The 18,683-nt window shown below is 33.2% G+C and overlaps 1 protein-coding gene across 2 annotated transcripts in view; it reads right to left on the bottom strand.

The window, feature by feature from the left end:
* LOC140448150 (monocarboxylate transporter 9-like) overlaps nt 1-18,683 on the bottom strand; it is a 78,296-nt gene that overhangs the window by 47,432 nt on the left and 12,181 nt on the right. Inside the window, exon 1 of one of the 2 annotated variants that reach the window (XM_072541243.1) lies at nt 15,214-15,347. The exons of the other annotated variant lie outside the window; for it this stretch is intronic. The gene's annotated coding sequence lies outside the window, so the exon portion shown is untranslated. Of the gene's footprint in view, nt 1-15,213; nt 15,348-18,683 lie in introns of those variants that run through there. 2 annotated transcript variants of the gene reach the window in all.

Below are 18,683 nucleotides of genomic sequence, written 5' to 3'. Positions count from 1 at the left end.
GCATCAACGATTCTAGACCATGGATATAAAAGCGAAAAATAGAGAGACAACAGATGACATAATTATATAAGCTAAAAATAAAATTGCCAGTTCGAAAATGATGCTGTTGGCTCGAGATAGAAAAAAATTTAAGAGCGAATGTGGACTCTCAATTCAACATTGGATGTCCGATGAGATGTCCAATTTGTTAAAACAAATTGGGCGGTATCTATTTCATTATGTAATATTTTATTTATATTTCATTAGTACATTAAGCAATCCATTCAATGTGTGAGTGAAAGTACGTATCAATAAATGAATAAAGACTTACAACACTACAGAGTCAGGACAATCGAAAAATATTTGATAATTCCAGAAACAAATTTTCATAAGTCTTTTTACAAAAGGGATAAAATATTTTTCTCTTTTTAAATTTTCTAAAACTCTATTCTTTGTTCAAATCACGATATATTTTGACGTATATTTATGACTTAATAGACAGTAAGAGATCCAAGGAAGACTAGGAGATGTGAAGATAGGATTCCTAACCAAATTTCACGAGGTATGTAGAGCTATTTACCTTTATGGAGTATGTTTACGTCAGTTACGTCAGCAAAATGAGAGAGAATACGTTAAAATGGCTAGAACAGATTCAATGTTAAAATGAAAAAAGCATTAAAACAGAGATAACGAATAAAAAAGGTGGTACCAGTAGCGCACCTAGAATTTGCCTTGAGGCAATTTGGCATTTGCCTTTTTTTATGAGGTTACCTCCATTTTGAGTCCTTAAAATGTGTGAGTAACACTGTCGGAATAGTGTCCGGGGGGTGGTTAAATCCCCCCCCCCTGGGTGCGCCACTGCGGGGTACAGTAGGCGGTACTGTAGACTAGCGCCAAGCTTGAACAGATCAACAAAGTTACACTGTATATTTCGTCGCAAGCATACGCTGTATATTTCTAACAGATCCGTCAAAATCAGACTAAGTATTAAATTAATAATAAAATAATAAATTAATAATAAAAATTAAATTAATAATAAAATATAAATAAATATCATTTGATAGTAAATTTAAGTATTATATAAACTAAATCAGAATAAGATGTTAAAAATAATATTTAAGTATAGTTTAAAATGAATACAATATCTAACGTTAAAAACTAATACAAAGCCAATATAAATAGTAGTGACGTTTTCGTGTCGTGACAATCCGCTCTGTATTTTACTATGGAGAAAAATTAATACAAGCCATAAAAACTTCATTTCAAAAAATAATAATCTTTCACTTATCGATTCACTTACACACAATGTCGACAACAAAAACATAGTACACTATAATCCTAGTCTGATAAAAAACCGTATTCCTTGAGAAAATGTACTATTTTAAATAGCATTTAACGTTTTAAATTTTATTAAAGCTATATTAAGGACTTTTTATCTCCTTAAACTTAATTTGGCTGTATCTCCATCCAACTTCTCCTAATTAAAGAACCTTACAGCCGCCGTTATGTCTGTAAATAAGGCGGTTACAAAAATCAATACTTTGAAGGACAAGAAATAGCATTAACATCCTTAAATACAAAAAACAGTAAAACTTTTACTAAAAACGACAATATGATTATTATTATTTGGTACGTTTTGTAGAAAATATATGCACTATAACATCGCCATAGCTTTTTTATGATTATTTTCAACTAACTAATGCTAAATATCATTTGAGAATACATGATTATAATAATTAAAAATAGTTTTATTTTTGGCGTTGCGAAATCCAAATTTGAAATCGTTCTCTCAGTTCTTTTAAATTCTGTTTGGGAGATAGTGGCTGATAAAAGAAAAAGAGAGCATAAAGTACGTTGGGCACTGGGACGGAAGATTTTTCTTCTGCTTTCGGTGCTCATTCGTTTCGGATATTGCGAATACCATGTGCGTAAATCTTTAAGGCAACAGATTCTTTTGCGTCTAGGATCTCTTTTTCCATTACTTTTCCTTGCAAGATCAGCTGTAAAAGTCAATGGGGTTCATTGTTTCTCATAATATATCCCAAATATTTTAATTTCCGTGCCTTTATGGTTTTGTATTCATTCTACGAAGTATTTTCCCATTCGAAATACAATCTACCCAAGATATTCTTATACAACGTCTATACAGCCCCATTTGAAGCTTCTTAACTGACGTTTGTGTTAGTGTTCATGCTTATTTTCCGTATAGAAGTACGAAAAATTCATAGCACCGAACCGTATTTTGCTATTGATGTTAAAGTTTCTACTCTCGAATAATTTCTGCATCCGTACGAAGGCATTTCTGGCTTTTTAATCCTACATCTTATTTCCCTCTGCCTGTTTCTATTTGTTTCCACTTTATTTCCAGTCTTCTGGTCGGTGCATTATCTTTGCTGATCCTCATATATTTAGTTTTCTTAATATTAAGATTCAGTCCTTACCTCTTCACTCACTTCGTCAATTTTACTGACTTCTATAAGCCGTCTAGAATATCAGCAAATATGACAATATCATCTGTGTAGCGGATGTTATTTATTGGTTCTCCGTTTACTACTCGTTAAAAACTCCTCGGAACGTTGTCTGGTAAACTGGGAAACACATCAAATAAAATACTATTGCACCTACAAGACTTACATAAGTTCATTAATCGAATATAAGGTGTGGTACTATACATCGCTAAATGCTCGCCAAATTAACACCATCATGGCCACCGAAAGGAAAATCCTCAGATTTTGCATGAGGAAGCGTCAGCACTAATACACCAAATAGCAAACATCACCGATTAAGGACAGAATCCGAATCCTCAGCAAGAGATATGTCCTCCGCACTAATGCTGGCCCAAACAACCAAGCTAAGCAAACACTCAAAACTCCTTACCACCTCCGAGGGCAAATACTAACTAGGACTCCCCACAGAAAGTTCCATTCCTTCCAGCAAAACTTATGCAAAACACTGGAAACGAACTTACTGATGAGTATTTCGACGTCCTAAAAGAAATACCTCTTGAATACTTAAAGTACCTCTCCTTGGCTGACCAAAAATTCCTCTAGTGCGCTCCTAAACACAAACGCCACCTTCTGAACACCAGCGCTTTAGCGCTCCACAAAAAAAGGAGCAACCCTTCCTTGAAGAGGCTCAAAAAATAAACAATGTAATAACACGGCCTAATAATAATAATAATGGTGACAAAATACACCATTATACTCCACGTATATTCTCCATAGTTTCTGACAATTCCCATCTAAATTTATTTCCATTGACTGAATACAATACTGATTTATAAAGATTGAAAGCTCTAGATCTACAACCTTTTCTTAAAACCAAATTGTGAAGGGCTCAGTTGTGTTTCTAGTAGTTGAAATTGGAAGATTGGATGGAAGATAAATGTGGAAAATATGGCGAGATCAACAGAATTATTTCGGGCAGAAATTAAGCAACCTTGACGAGCTTAGAGTGTGGAATGAGATGATTTTGCTTGGTTGAGATAAAGTGATCCGGAGGCTAAGTGTCGGTAATTTTGGACACCTTGAAGTGAAATGAGGTTACCACAGCTCTCCTGGCCCAGATAGTATTCACAGAAGACGCCTTAAAAAATTTTCAGAGAGTATCATCCCGCTTCTAACCATCAATGTTTAACGTTGAAATACTTTCTTACCCCTTAGAACGTGTCCAACACTATCATGATCCCAAAACCTGGAAAACCCAGAACCAGCACAGAATTCTATAGACCAATATCTCTCTTAAAAACTGTAGGTAATAAAAGGATCCTCAAGGAGAGACTCGTAGAATTCCTAGCGCTTTTCTGATTTTTCTCATTATATATTGTGGAATAGCTGCGATCTGTTTACAAAAGTGAGTTATCTTTTGTACGCTGTGGTATATTTACGTGTGAATAAGGCTATTCAAACTTGCCTGTTACTCAGAGTTGGTCTGTGTTCGTAAAATCTGGCTACGATCCGTCAATTGCTTTGTCCTATATATTTTACTTACTGCAAACTCCGCAAAATATAGTGTAAATTACAGACTTTCCAAAGGGGCAATGTATTTGCCTTTCAATATTTTAATATTTATATTTTTCAGCTAGTATGGCTGTCTAAATAAATCTACAATACCCGACAATGTTATATTTTAGAAAAGAAATATTTTATGAAATATACCATAAGCTAAGTCCACTTAACTTTTTTTATTTATCTGGAAGATTAGGAAGCATGTAGGAGGTAATAAAAGTATCATTATCGTTATTATGCGTACACATTTTAGTTTTATATCTTCTCATAAATTCTAATTGCAATTTGATAAGATACGGATGCATTTAATCTCTTTTAAACTGACAGCGTAACGCGATATATACAAAGTGCCATAATTAGCACTGAAAGAACTATGCATGAGTGATATATAGTTAAAATCCTATTATGTATAAGCATTTTTTTTTATTAATAAGTAGATATTTTTTTAATTCTCACTTTGTTTAGAATGATTTTTCAGAACAAGATATACGAGAGGAAATATGACGCTTTATAAGACATCAAAGAATGGAGTATATAAAAAATGGAGGATATATATATATATATATATATATATATATATATATATATATATATGTACAGTGAGTCACAGCTTAAATTATGCAGTAGCTACTTAATAAAACTAGCTCGAGTCAGTGGCTCAATATTTATTGGAAATAAATTACATACTGAAACTATAATATAATAGTCTCCCGTTTTATACCGCTGTCGCGGCTTTGGGAGTATAGCATGGTAGTCTGCTATATCTAGGGCCTACGGTATACAAGGAAGGTAACATGGCCAGTGCTACGCTTCAACCGTCTATTATTACCCCTGGTTTTACCCAAGGTACTCATTTTTATTCAGGCTGAGTCGACATGGGGCCTATAGACATTTTTAAAATGTCTAGATGTTCTTGCCGGCGGTGGGATTCGAACCCCGGACCACCGGCTTGCGAGTCAAGCATCCTACCGCTTGCGCTACGCAGGCCCTAACATACTGAAACTAATTTGACACATTTTACTTCATCTCTAGTTTTTTTCTCACATCTAGTGAGAAAATCTCACATTTTCTCACTAGATGTCTCTAGTAGCATATTCTGGTAATTATTTTTTCTATAATTGCCAGAGTAGTCGGTGCGTTTTGATTTGGTTTGAGTCTTCTTACAAACTCTCTCTGATGACGGGTTGACCCAGAAACACGTGTTAGGGAGTGGTTAGAGACTCAAATTAAATCGAAACGCAACCATTTTCGTATATTATATTCTCTCCAACAATCAATGGTAGACCGCCAAAAATATTTTTAGGACTAAATTATTTAATGAGAATTCCACCCTGATATGCCAGTAGGTAACTTTGAAAATCGTGGTGTGAATTTCTTACTTTCATCAGCCTTAAGTAAGTTCAGCCTTACTATTTATATAGATACGTAAGTTTCTACAAATAGTGCTTTTCCACGAATTAATTTCTTTATGCGACACATATTGAGCAATGATTCACATTATCTTAAAAGTTGTAATATAATTTTACGTCTTTATCATCTCATCAACACCAGAGTCAGCTAATCTCTCAGCTATTTCAAAGAGGAAATATGTACTGCGATAAGGTCCGTGAATATCATTACCATTGAATTCTTAATTGTCTTCATATTACGTTGTTGTTGACTGTCGAAAACTAAATCAGTTGATATTATTATTAGTACAGTCGTCAGAGAATTTACCTCTAAAAATCATAAGAACAAGCTGACATTTACTGAGAATATCAATTTTGAGATCCTAAAAAAGATGCAAACAGTTTGCCACTTCCACCTCGAGCTTAGCCATAAGGGACGCAAAACATCGATTTACCAAGAATCTGTACGGCGTAGAGAAAAATATTTCAAACAACAAATGTAGCTGTGTTATGTAGAATGAACCGTTCTCTCAGAAACAACGCTTGAAGCGACCGGCAATTTTAAATGTCAGATACCTCCACAAAATCAATTTTTTTAATTAAATTTAAATCAAGTAGACGGTAACAATTCGATGAATTTAAAATTTCACATTAAAAACGGTCACACGTCACTGGAAATGCTTCTACGAAGACGAGATTCGGTGTAATTTGTAACTAAAGTTGTGTAATTTCGAAAAACTTTTTTTTTTCCAAAATTATCTGTATTGTTATGTTTAAAACATTTTTTTCCTACGACGCGCGACGTACGGATTCTTAGTAAATCGATATTTTCCGTTTTCTCTCCTAAGAGGGGCGGTTTTAGGGGCAAGCCCGGGGGTAAGAGTGGCACAATTTTTGGAACTTTTTTTGGAATCATAAAATTGACATTCTCATGACAATTCAGCTTGTTTGTTGGCTCCTAATATTATTGGGAATTAAATAGAGGGTAAATGGTCAATCGAAAAAATTGTAATTAAACTTACCAGTATTGCTGTAATATCGCGTGTTAAATTTGTGTTCGATTGCTTTGTCTAGATAATTGTGGTACAATTTGATTTTTATTATGAGGTAAGACCAAATATAAAGTTAGCTGTAAGACCATCTATTTTTCGCAGATTAAAAATTTATATAACAAACGGTACGAGGAGACGACATTCCACGTTGGATGTTCCATTCTTGGAAGGAATATAGTGCATTAAAAACAATATCTTCAATGGAAGCCGATAGACGATGTTCTTTTTTAACAGAGTTGCCAGAGGCTACAGCTGAACGTATTGGGCACAAACCTAACTGAAAAATGTTTTAAAACCCTCAAATCCCCTTAAACTGGATGAGCTCATAAATATATCCTCTGCAGAACTGTACATTGATTTTTCTTAAAAATAGGCCTCATCTACAATATCATCGCGATACGATATCATCCCAGGCCTACAATATCATCTCGATCACGATGATATTGTGAACAATAATGACTAAATCAGTTTAGTGGGTGTGATTTATTGGAAATCGAAATAATGTCGTAGGTAAATTTATAAATAAAAAATAAAATAAATTTGTAAATATAAATAAAAAAAATATATAAAAACAAAAAGTCGAAATCCGAAGATTTCTTATTGCCTTAATCTGTTCCTTCTTAAAAAAGCATACGATGAATGAAGACACATGGGGAATGTACATTTGCATTCCACAACATATCAATTCATCTACTATCTTTTCTAAAAAAATTATATTGTACGTATTATTGACTATAGGCTGCATTGTGTACCTACGCTTTAACATCGCTTGAAGTGCTTATGTACAATATATAATACAATTACAATGTATATACAAAACAATTTTTGTAATTGTGACAGTTATAAAATTTGGATGGACTTTTTGTTTTTAAACGCTTAATGACTTAGGTACTAGTGAAACTACTAAAGTGAAACTATAGGAAATTTCTGAAAAATAAAGATGTGACACGAGGAAGGAATCAATCAGTCAGTTAATCTCTGAAAGGACTAAGAGAGATGACAATTTTAAATCTTCAAATCGTCAAAATTTTAACAAGATATCGTAGGATTAGTTTTTTTCTGGTTCCAATAAGCGCAATAAAGTGTTTTTTTTTTCATGAGTGTGCTTCAAAGTATTTAAATAATTTTATTTTTATCGTATCTCCGTTTTATATGTATTAAGTAGTTGACTATTTTGAGTACATCCTCATAGATAAATTGTAGAGATTATCAAACTAATTAAATATTACAATGTTTCTTACGCACACGAATTTTTTTAATAAAATATCTTAATCTTGGCACTACAGATATTAGAGCGCATCGACCTTTGAGATTCTAATTGTAGATATAGTAAATTTCCAAAAAAAACCCCTCCCTATTTCGTCCGTCCTGCATATTAGCATTCTTTAATGTTATTAATGTCTCAAAGGAAAATGCATCAGTTTCAGGTTTTCTGACTATAAAACCTTTTTCAGTGACATTTTTAAGTAATACACCTGGTTACAACTCTTGATGTTTTTTCTTCGACTCCTCAGGTTAAAGGATGACTGTTACCTTTCATTACAACTATGTTATTGAAGTTGCTCGAAAAACTACTGATCGATAGACATATCACAAGCAACCGTTCAACAAAAACAAATATTACTTAATCATTATTTTGGCTTTTGACAAGAACATTCAACCCTATAGCAAATACCTAGGGTCTGATAACATATCAGTAGCTATTTATAAAAAAACCTTATGTCTCAACCATTCGAGTATCCTCAATCTTTACCGCACATGTCCTTAATCATTTTTTAAACAACATGAAGAATACTCACTTCTAGGTAAAATCGTTTCTGGAATTTTATAAGGCAGTGTACTAGGAAGACTGTTATCTGATATAGCTGTTATATACAGCAGATCTATCTACAAGTGTATACCAGCAACGTGCACTGAGTTGATGGTATCACAGCATTATATGAAGAACAAACCATAGCTTCACAAAAACTGAATTTCTGTAAAAAAAAACTGTATCTTTCTATACTTCTTTCTCCTCTTATCTTTGTTTGTCTTATATTCTCTATATTAGCATTTCATACCGCTGTCCCCTCAGTAAGTGTCCTAGATATTGTAAATTTCTTATTTTTATGTATATTATTTCGTATTTTTTGCCCATTTCTCGAAATACTGCCGTGTTCGGTTTCTTCTGTATCCGTGCTATTCTAAGCATCCTTCTGTAACACCACATTTCAAATGACTGTAACCTATTTATATGTTCTTTCCTCAGTGTCCATCTTTGAAGTCCATATTGTAGTACCGAAACGTAATATCTTAGAGCTCTTACTCTCAGTTTTTCTATTTAGAATCTGGGAAAACTATTTAGCTAAAATAATTAGTGTAGAGATGACCAATTTAAAGAACCCCTATTATCATTCCTAAGAATTCTCCTTTATTACGCATGATAAACAGAATACAGTTACCTGTAAAATATTTTTTTACATTACGGTAACACGAACGTTTCGAATATTTTCAAAAATCATAAAACTCCAATATTGATTTTGAATACAGTCTAGTTATTACTTTTTAATTGATTGGGAAACCGAAAATTATTTTCGTTGTCAGCTGGATTCAGAAGGTCAACGAGGAGAGATATTATTAACTTTTGGCATAGTTCTAGTCTCTAGAATGACGTTTATTATTATTTCTACTTTCGAATATAAGTATGTAGTTAAGAATATTCCATAATTTCTAAAATTGTGTAAGTTACGTGGTATCCAAATTTTCACCTAACCGTGAACTATTATCATATCAGTAAATAATCAAAATATTAGTGTTTTTTCATCGGGAAAAATTTTGTATGGAGTTTTAAATTTTAAAGGTGCCAGTCAAATTTCGAGATTAATTTTTTTTATAGTAACATGCTGAGGCGAGCATCACTGACATAGCGTTACGAGAAGGCGTCACGGATAGCGTCACAAAATAGCTATTCCCTACTCTCGATTAATTCGTTTATAGTCATCATATATTTATTCTAAGCAGGTTTAAAATAAAAAGTGCATGGCAAATAACTGATAAAATATAGACAATAAATGAGAAGTAAACAGTTAAGTCTATCAATAAAAGATAAACAAAAGCAAAAAAATAAAAGATCTATACTAGAATTTGATTAGTAATTAATTATTGAACGGTCAAAATTTAAAAGTCATAAATATCATCGAATTAATAACATTGTCAATATGACACTCCTCGTTTTAAAATAATTTCATATAAATACAACGTCGGATTTTTACAACTATCAGTTCGGCTATTGTATTAAAGTGCGGGAGAAAGAGTTATTCTTCTTCTTCTTCAGGTACCATCTCCGCTACGGAGGTTGACAATCATCATAGCTATTTTAACCCATGAAGGACGAAGTTTTCGAAAATCTTTATTTTACATAAATAATACAAATAACTCTTATGAATGGACAAAACTTACTTAGAAAAAGACAAAAATAATTATTAAATATATTAAAACCTAAAAATATTGCCTGTTGCCAAATGGCAACGCTAGGTTCCTATGGCTACATTAACCGAATGAAATAAAAGTAAATAATATTCTATGAAATTGAGAGATAATCGGCAAAAAACTTTCTATAGCTGTGTATGAAATTTAACATTACACTTTGTGCACAAACCTACTTCACATTTGGCGCATCTTGTTCTCATGATCGACCTGCATTCTTCACCTGCAAACCTAATTTTCTTTTTATTTGGTACTGGTTCCAGTAAATGCCCAACTCCATCGTATCTAATATCATCAGATACTCTATGAAAGGAACGACTTGAGAGTGAACTAGACGGTCGGCCATCTTGTTTTGCAGGCACTCCGTATTTGGTCAGATAGGCTTGCACAATTTCACGCCTAAACTCTAACTGTGTCAACTTGTTGCCGGATTTTTTATGTAGCACCCACGCATTTTGTATAGTCGCATCTAGCATCCAGGTAATCAAGCTCCAGTACCATTTTTTTGCCCTCATTCCTATTCTAAAGCGGTTTATATTTTCGTCCATTAGGTCGGTGCCCCCCATTGCATTATTATATTTACCAATCAGGCATGGACTTTGAACCTGGATGATTTTCTTTTCAGCTTGTGAATATCTTTTCACGAGTGATTGTGGTTCCACCCCATAACATGTTGACGCTACACTTACGACGCTGTTATCCAACCATCTTACAACTATAATACCAGTTTCTCTCTCGAGAATCGACTCTACATCACCCCTTTTGCGTTTCTGCATATTAGCTTTCGATTCTATAGGGCAGTTTTTGGGAATGCGATTTTTCCGTATTGTTCCGGTAAGGCTATAGCCACGATCCTTTATATGTTTCAAAAGGTGGAGGCTCGTAAATAAATTGTCGCAGAAAAATTTGTAGGGTAATCTTGATTTATCATTGGGCAGTTCATCGAGCATTGTGACGAATGGAGCCGCACACGCTCCAAAAACTTTATAATACTGATTATTTGCTTTGGGATCGGTTCCTTGGTACATGTTGAAGCTTACAAGATACCCACTTTTAGTGTTGAGGCACCAAACTTTGTATCCGAAACAAATCGGCTTTCCTTTTATGAACTGTTTACATGAGTGGCGTCCAAAGTATTTCACCATAGATTCGTCGTAATTTAATTCGCCTTCAGGGACGTAATATTCTTTATATTTTTTCTGTAAATAGTCAGCTAAGGGTCTGATCTTGTAATATTTGTCCCTTTCATCGATGGCTTTTTTATTTGCAATGTGGAAAAAACGCCAAATTGTAAGGAACCGATCTCTTCGCATAGCGTTCATGACCATTGCATTACCCATATCGCCTTTCGTATCCCAGTAAAATTTTTTTCCCGGGAGCCAATTATACCCCGATAGAATCAAAATGGCAAAGAAACACCTCATTTCTCCTGCGGAAATTTTGGGGTCGGGAAAGTTCTTCTGTAGTGCATAACTCGTTCATCGGTTGAGAATGTAACTAATTATATCCTCGTCGAAAAATAATTCGAACATCTCGACAGGTGTCAACGTATTGAACGGTTCGTAGCTATATTCTGGGAAAATAGCGGCATTGTCGACCAAATCACCCGTTATCCAATTTAGGGACTCGTATTCAATTTTCTTCACTTGAGAGGTAGTTTGTGGGATGAAACTTCCGCTGCTTTCCTGGGAAATATCCATAGCTTGAACTGCATCTTCTTCGATGTCGTCATCCTCCTTGTCTGCTTCTTCGCCATACATTTGCACCTCAACATTTGCTTCCAGCTGTTTTGTAGACAGATTGTCGATGAATCCTCCCCCATCCTCCTCGCCAGAATCTTCATCAGTGAAGTCTCCAATATTTGGGGGCTCAACATAAATATTTCTAACGTTGACGTCATCTTCGTAAACCATGTTCAAAGCTTCTTGTAGAGAGAAACCCCGCCTGAAAAAACAAGATGCCTGTAGCTACTAGCGTTGCCATATGGCAACGCGATGAATAAAAACAAAATATTGTAAAAGATCGCTTTTTTTCAAGGGTTGTCAAATATTCACAGAGGGAAAATGACCTTTCTATTAGAGCATAATACTTTAGCCACTTAGATGTAATAGTTATTCAGAAGTAATTGACAAATTGAGCTACTTACACAAATCTTATATCCATTTTTACAACTATCAAAAACGGTGACTATAAAATCTCACAAACACCAACGAATTAAGTTTTTGTTAGGTGTATATCTTCAAATCACTTATTTTCTGCAGACCGGCACGTTCTTGGAAACAAAACAAACTAACATAACCTCAAAATAATAAGATTCGTACGTCAATACCAGTGTTGCCATATGGCAACTCCAGTCCTTCATGGGTTAATTTTTGAGACAGTAGCTCTAAAAATTTGTTTTGAGCTGCGTCCAAAGCATTCTCTCAGGTTCTTGAGCCATGAAATTGGTCTTCTTCCGATGCTTCTTCTGCCATTTATCTTTCCTTGCACTATGAGTCGCAGGATGCCATACTTCTCGCCCCGCATCACATGTCCGAGATACTGTAGCTTTCTTTCTTTAATTGTTAGTTCAATTTCCTTCTCTTTACCTATTCTTCTCAGTACTTCATTGTTCGTAACTCTATCTACCCAAGAAACCCTCATAATTCTTTTATAGGTCCACATTTGAAAGGCGTTAAGTCGTCTCATTGTGTCTAGATTTAACGTCCATGATTCCACTCCATAGTATAGTACACTGTATACGTAACATTTTGTTAGGCGTACTTTCAGAGCTAATGTTAAATCTTTGCCACATAGGACCTTTTTCATTTTCATAAAATTAGAACGTGCTTTTTCGATTCTCGAAAAGGTTAGTCTCTAAGGAGTTATTAGTAAAACATTTTAAGTTGGATTATCATTTATCCAGTCACAGCAGACAGTTGGAAGACTCCATTTATATAACAAATCTTTTATAATTTTTACTTAATAAATTCCTGTCAAACAATACTGCTTAGAGTAATTGCGGGTGGTGGCGGGTAAATGTAGAGGTGATTGGCAAGGTTAGCAGCCTACCAATCGTAAAAACGAATATTGCTCAAAGAAACAATGTGCAGCCTCAAAACAAGATTGATACTATAAAGATGACAATAGCAAGAAATAAGGAAAAGCGATAAATATCCAAAACCCAGATGAGAATTACTACATGCAATATCAAGTCGCTCAATACAAGGGATCAAGAAATGACCCAAGAGCTGAAAGAGAAACGAATAGATATTTGCAAAAATTTCTATTTTGCGAATAGGAAGCAGAAAAGAAAGGAAAAAGACAATCAAATTTAGGTGAATACATACTAATCTACAATGAAGTAGCTAAAGAAAACAGGACCAAAGAAGGTGTAGCCCTACTAATACACCAAAGGTACCAAAATCACATCAAAGAGTATCAATACACATCAGAAAGTATTGTATCAGCAAAGATAATAATGGAGAAGGAAGACACATCATCGGAGTACACGGCCCAGAAAATAACAAGCCTCAAAGTGGGCCTCAACAAAGGAAACGTTTTATGACTGATTGTAACAAGTAGCAGATCAAGTCAGTCGGAGCACATTCACGAACATAATCGACCTAAGATGCCTCAATTCAGCAGATGTAGGTATCTACCATAGCCAAAAGTATTATGTAAAATAAGAATCATCATGAAACACTTAACATCCAAGAGAGCGGCGCTAACACAAACCAAAATCAGAGTCGAAGGACTAAATACGGAATCTATGCAGAAAAATAAATAAAATAATAACCACCAGAAAATTTAACCCCCAAGAAAAGACAAAATGCATGGTTATAAGAGCAAATCTATTGAGATGTAAATTGGACCTGAAAGGTCAGATAATAGAACAAGTGATGGAGTTTAAATATCTAAGCATCGCATCACATCACAAGTGGAAGATCAAATGAATAAAGCAAACAGTGCCGCAGGTAGCCCGAATGCAACAATCTGGAGAAATAAAAATATCGGGAAAAAAATGAAAGGCAGAATTTACAAAACAGTCATCAGATCAATAATGACTTACGCTGTAGAAACACGACCTGCCACAAAGAGGACAAAAAGGATGTTAGAAATAGTAGAGATGAAAACACTTAGAAAAATTGATGGTAAGACGACCCTATGGGACAGAGCTAGAAGTACAGATATACGACATAGATGCAAGGTGGAGAACATCAAGAACTGAGTTACCTTTTGAGCTTTGGACTTTTATGTCTAGCCGTAAAAGCAACATTTTTGTATTGTAAATCAAGTCACAAAAATTAATACTTTTGGGGGTTTCTTTGAAAAAAAAAAAAATATGTATTATCGTTCCGTGTGTGCAGGCTCACTCATTACTATAGTAAGCGGTATTTTTATAATAAATATGAGATATAATATTTTATATTTATTATATCTTCGTGCGTGACTAGCTTTATTGAAATTCAACATCGCCCACGTTCTTAGTTTAATTAATATAGGTCTTCAAAGAGAATGGAACCACCAATCTGGTAAGCCCCGTTCTTAACAAATTAACTAGGAAATATAAAATATTCACTGTTTATGCCGTCAATTGAAAGTGTATCTTTCAATTCTATGTTAAATTATCTAGATTCAGGGAAATATTGTATGTATCAACGCGCGTTTGTTTTTGTTATGATTAATTTGACACACACTTGGCGAACACGGAATTGGCGAAATTTTATCTGCGACAGATATGAATGAAAAAAGTAACGATGAAGGTAAGTATGATACATCAGAACCTTAGGCAGAGGTGTCAGTTAAGAAAGCAAAATCCTCATTCGATACCATACAAACCATCTGTCTACAAAACGAAAGTGATGAAAAAGCATTTCAGGCATTTTTTCTCTTAAAAAAATTATTGAACAGCCTGAGCAGCAGCAATGTGCTTTGAAGCAAACCAGTATAATACAATTCTTTCGAAAGATTGATTAATTCACATTTCCAATACATACATGTATGTACACGAATGTACCTCTAAACTTTTGTCATCCTTATAGAATAGCAGTTAATAAATAATAATTGATTAATATTTAATAATTCGATCAATATTTTTCTCTCACAAATTTCGAACCATTTGCTATTTCAAACACTCAATAATTCAGAATATTTAACGAGAGTCGACTATATATATATATATATATATATATATATATATATATATATATATATATATATATATATATATATATATATCTTGCAGCATAATAGAAATTGTTCAAAAAGATGTCGTAGCCCATATAAATGTAAAACGAGAAAAGCCAATTCCCTGAAATATTTTTAAATTAAAAGATTTACCTTATAAAATTGCATGTTTCACACACTTAAATGTTCACCAATTCGATAGTGACTGTTTAAACGTGTATTTTGTCCATCGATTGTTTAATTGCAGGGCATGGAACTCGGAAGATAAAGGTATTTATCAGTTCAAACAAGATTCTAAATACAGAACAAAGATCTTATATTTTGTAGAAAATTAGAAATTTTGTTTTTATTAAATTGTTTACTGTTTGATAATGTAGATTGTTTATTTAAAGTACAAAAAAATTGTTGACCTATGTGTTTGTACGTATTTAAATTGAAAAACGTCAATAGAGCATCCATTACTTTTTGCAGACTAGATGAAGGACGTAATAATTCACGATTTAACCGTAATTTGAACTTAAGAAATTTTTTTCGAGAGATAAAATATAATTTAGTATTTAAGTCAACCATAAATATTATTTTTAAATACACGCAACTAGTCTACGACAAAGATTTTCGTGGCCGATTGAGGTCCATGAGATTTTACATCTAATTTTTATGTAGTGTCTGTCACCGGCTAAATCTGAATTATCAACATCATAATCCGAATTTTTGGGTGGGAATTTGCTATTAACAATTTAATTTTTTAAATGCTTATAACAAACAAAAAAAAACAAACCAAAAAAAATTTGAATAATTAAAATCGGTTCGTTACAAGCCGAGATATTGCAAATTTATTATTAACAAATAACAAATTATCGACTAAATGAGACATTTTTGCTTATAATTCTGTTTTTGCCCAATGTAAATAGATAAAACTATGATTATAAACTTTAAAATAATTTTGAAAAATTTAGTTTTATAAATTTTTGACGCATGGCATGATGGGCGCTCTCTCTAAAATGACAATTCAAACCAGCAAAAATTTGTGCCATGGATCTTGTTTCTCTCTCTTATACACGCCGCAGCTCAAGCGCCCGTCCTGTCATAAGCGCTTCATTAACGATTAAAAACAACGTTTTAAACTTAAATAAGACCAAAATACTTATCGGGAAATAATACAGTAAGGTTTGAACTTGAATTTAGGCCCTTGGTGAATTCAAAAATAATATTTTTAGTTGTATTTTTGAGTCTTGAAAATCATAATTTTGCGTTTTTTCAGTTTTAAATTGTTTATAACTCGAAAACGATCAAATTTACAGAAAAATTACAAGAGACTTATTTTGTTCAGAATTGTCCAAAAATTCAAAAAAACAAAATGTGTCTGGACCGAAAAAATTGATTTTTAAATTTGTTAAAAAAAATTGTTTCAAAAATTTGAAAAAATTTTTGCTTAGGCGACCTCTTGAACCTTATTTTGGGGTATCTCATGAACGTCATTATGCTAAAAAATCGCCTTTTCGCCTTGTCTAAAATAAAATATGGGAAAACTAACGATATGTTGAATTCGAGTGTTCGAAAGATGGTGGTTACTTTTTACGGAGAAAGGGACAAAAAAGAAAATTTAGGCCATCAGTTAAACGGATTTATTTAGTGTAAAATAAATTTGATTGCAAATTAAATGGAATTAAGGATTATTTAAAAGTAGGGACTGATATATGATACTAAGATTATCAATATCTGTGCCTGTGTTCATTGAGTTCATCTCTTATGCTGTATGCAATAGTGGCTTAACTCATAAATTGAGTTAATGTCACCAGAGGGCTTGAAAAAGCCTTATTTATGACCTACAAAACTGGCACAATACTAATAGCAAAAATGTTCGCTAGGCGTCACTAGTGTCGCTATGACATGTCGGAAAAGGCAGAAAGCCTTTAGAAAGCATGGATATTATAGAATTAGAAAAGGCTTACACTGGCAGCTTACCAATAACTAAAAAGAAGAAAAAAACCTTACTATTCTTTGTGAAGATAAGCGTGTTCAAAGAATTCACGCTGATTTCTACCGACAGTTAAAACATTGTTAATCATAACTTTTCCTATTGTTATCAATATATACTTTTTTACTTCGTTCTTCTTATAGTTGTTAATAAACACATTTTCTCCTTTAAGTAACTTGTAGTATTCTTTATTAAACCTTTATTTCAGTTGATAGGAATAACATAAAAATGCCAGTTTTGTCTTTGGCTTAATTAGTCTTGAAAGACAAAATGTTGATGTGCAATAGTGGCACAACTCAAAATAAGGCTTGCATTTAAAAGTCTGTGTTACAATTTATTAAAGGCTACCTAACGTTCCCCCAAATACACCAAAATTTATTTTTGTCAAAAATCCCAATCGATGTAAACAAAAAGACAAAATTATTTTCACACAAACTTTAAACACCTACTTTGAAAAATTACCAATTTCTGTATTGTACAACTATTCCATTTAGCCGACATTATGATGTGGCACATTTACAGGAAAGATCTCTTATAGAAATTACTTTCTGTGACTAAGGTTTTAATGTAATCAAAATCAATAAACTTCTATGGGATGTCGTACGCCCTTTAAGGTTCCTTTTTGTTTGACCAATATAACCCGCGGGAAATGAGGTAAAAGCCAGTATTGAATAATCGAGTCAGGTGTGGATCCTTCCTCAAGTTTAAATTCATTTATTACTTGTAGCGATTGATGAAGCTCTCCAAAATGGGTAAAGTCTAAGAGAGCTTCATAGGTCTATAAAAGTCATAAATGAATTTCAACTTAAGGAAGTATCCACATCTGAGTCTCCTATTAAATACTGTTCCTTCCTTATCTCCTGAGGCTAACTGATAAACTTACTAAATTGTTCAAAGCATTATCCACTCAAATAGGTATCAGAAATTGCAAAACAGTTAGTATTTTTTATCACATTTTATTGCGTCTGTTACTGGGTTTCTAACCCTACGCCCCTGTACAATAGAAATCATCTACAAAACTAAACCCACTACCAAAATATAAGCGATAACCAGTAGGTATACATATACAACACTCCTTCCTATAGTTTCAAAACAGTACCTCCTACGTTAGATTTAATTTACTTTCTCTTGATAACGGAAATTTATTATTATAAACAATTATTATATTCAAGGTAAAATTTTTTTTCTAATCTTTTCACTTAAGTTGTTGCTTTAAAATTTACTATTTTTGTTGGAAATTAACAGTTTCAGTCGAAAATAAGTTTATTTTGATGTTTCCATCTCCACTTCGGAAATCGTTCTCAAAATCAAACAAATTTTGTTTTGCTACTTGGTAATACAAAAAAATTCATTTATTCTTGGTACATTTTAAAGTAGATGACTTTAAAATGATATTTTTAATATTTTTGAGGTGCATTTCTGGGGCGACTTTATTTGGGTTGCAGTTTTTTTACCATTTTACCAGTACCAATTTGGACACTTTTAAGAATACGCTTAAACTTTTTTACCCACCTATTTCTTCTTGGATTAAATTAAAGGTGAGGCGTTGTCATATATATGTAGAAGTCTAGAAAAGTAGAATTTTTCATTTCTTAATTCTTTAGATCTATCAGTGGCGTTTCATGAGAGAAATTTAAAAGTATTG

This window comes from Diabrotica undecimpunctata, chromosome 8 (assembly GCF_040954645.1).
Source record: "Diabrotica undecimpunctata isolate CICGRU chromosome 8, icDiaUnde3, whole genome shotgun sequence".
Lineage (NCBI taxonomy): Eukaryota > Metazoa > Arthropoda > Insecta > Coleoptera > Chrysomelidae > Diabrotica > Diabrotica undecimpunctata.
The sequence above is the reverse complement of the archived record's forward strand: the minus strand, read 5'-3'. Positions and strand labels throughout refer to the sequence as shown.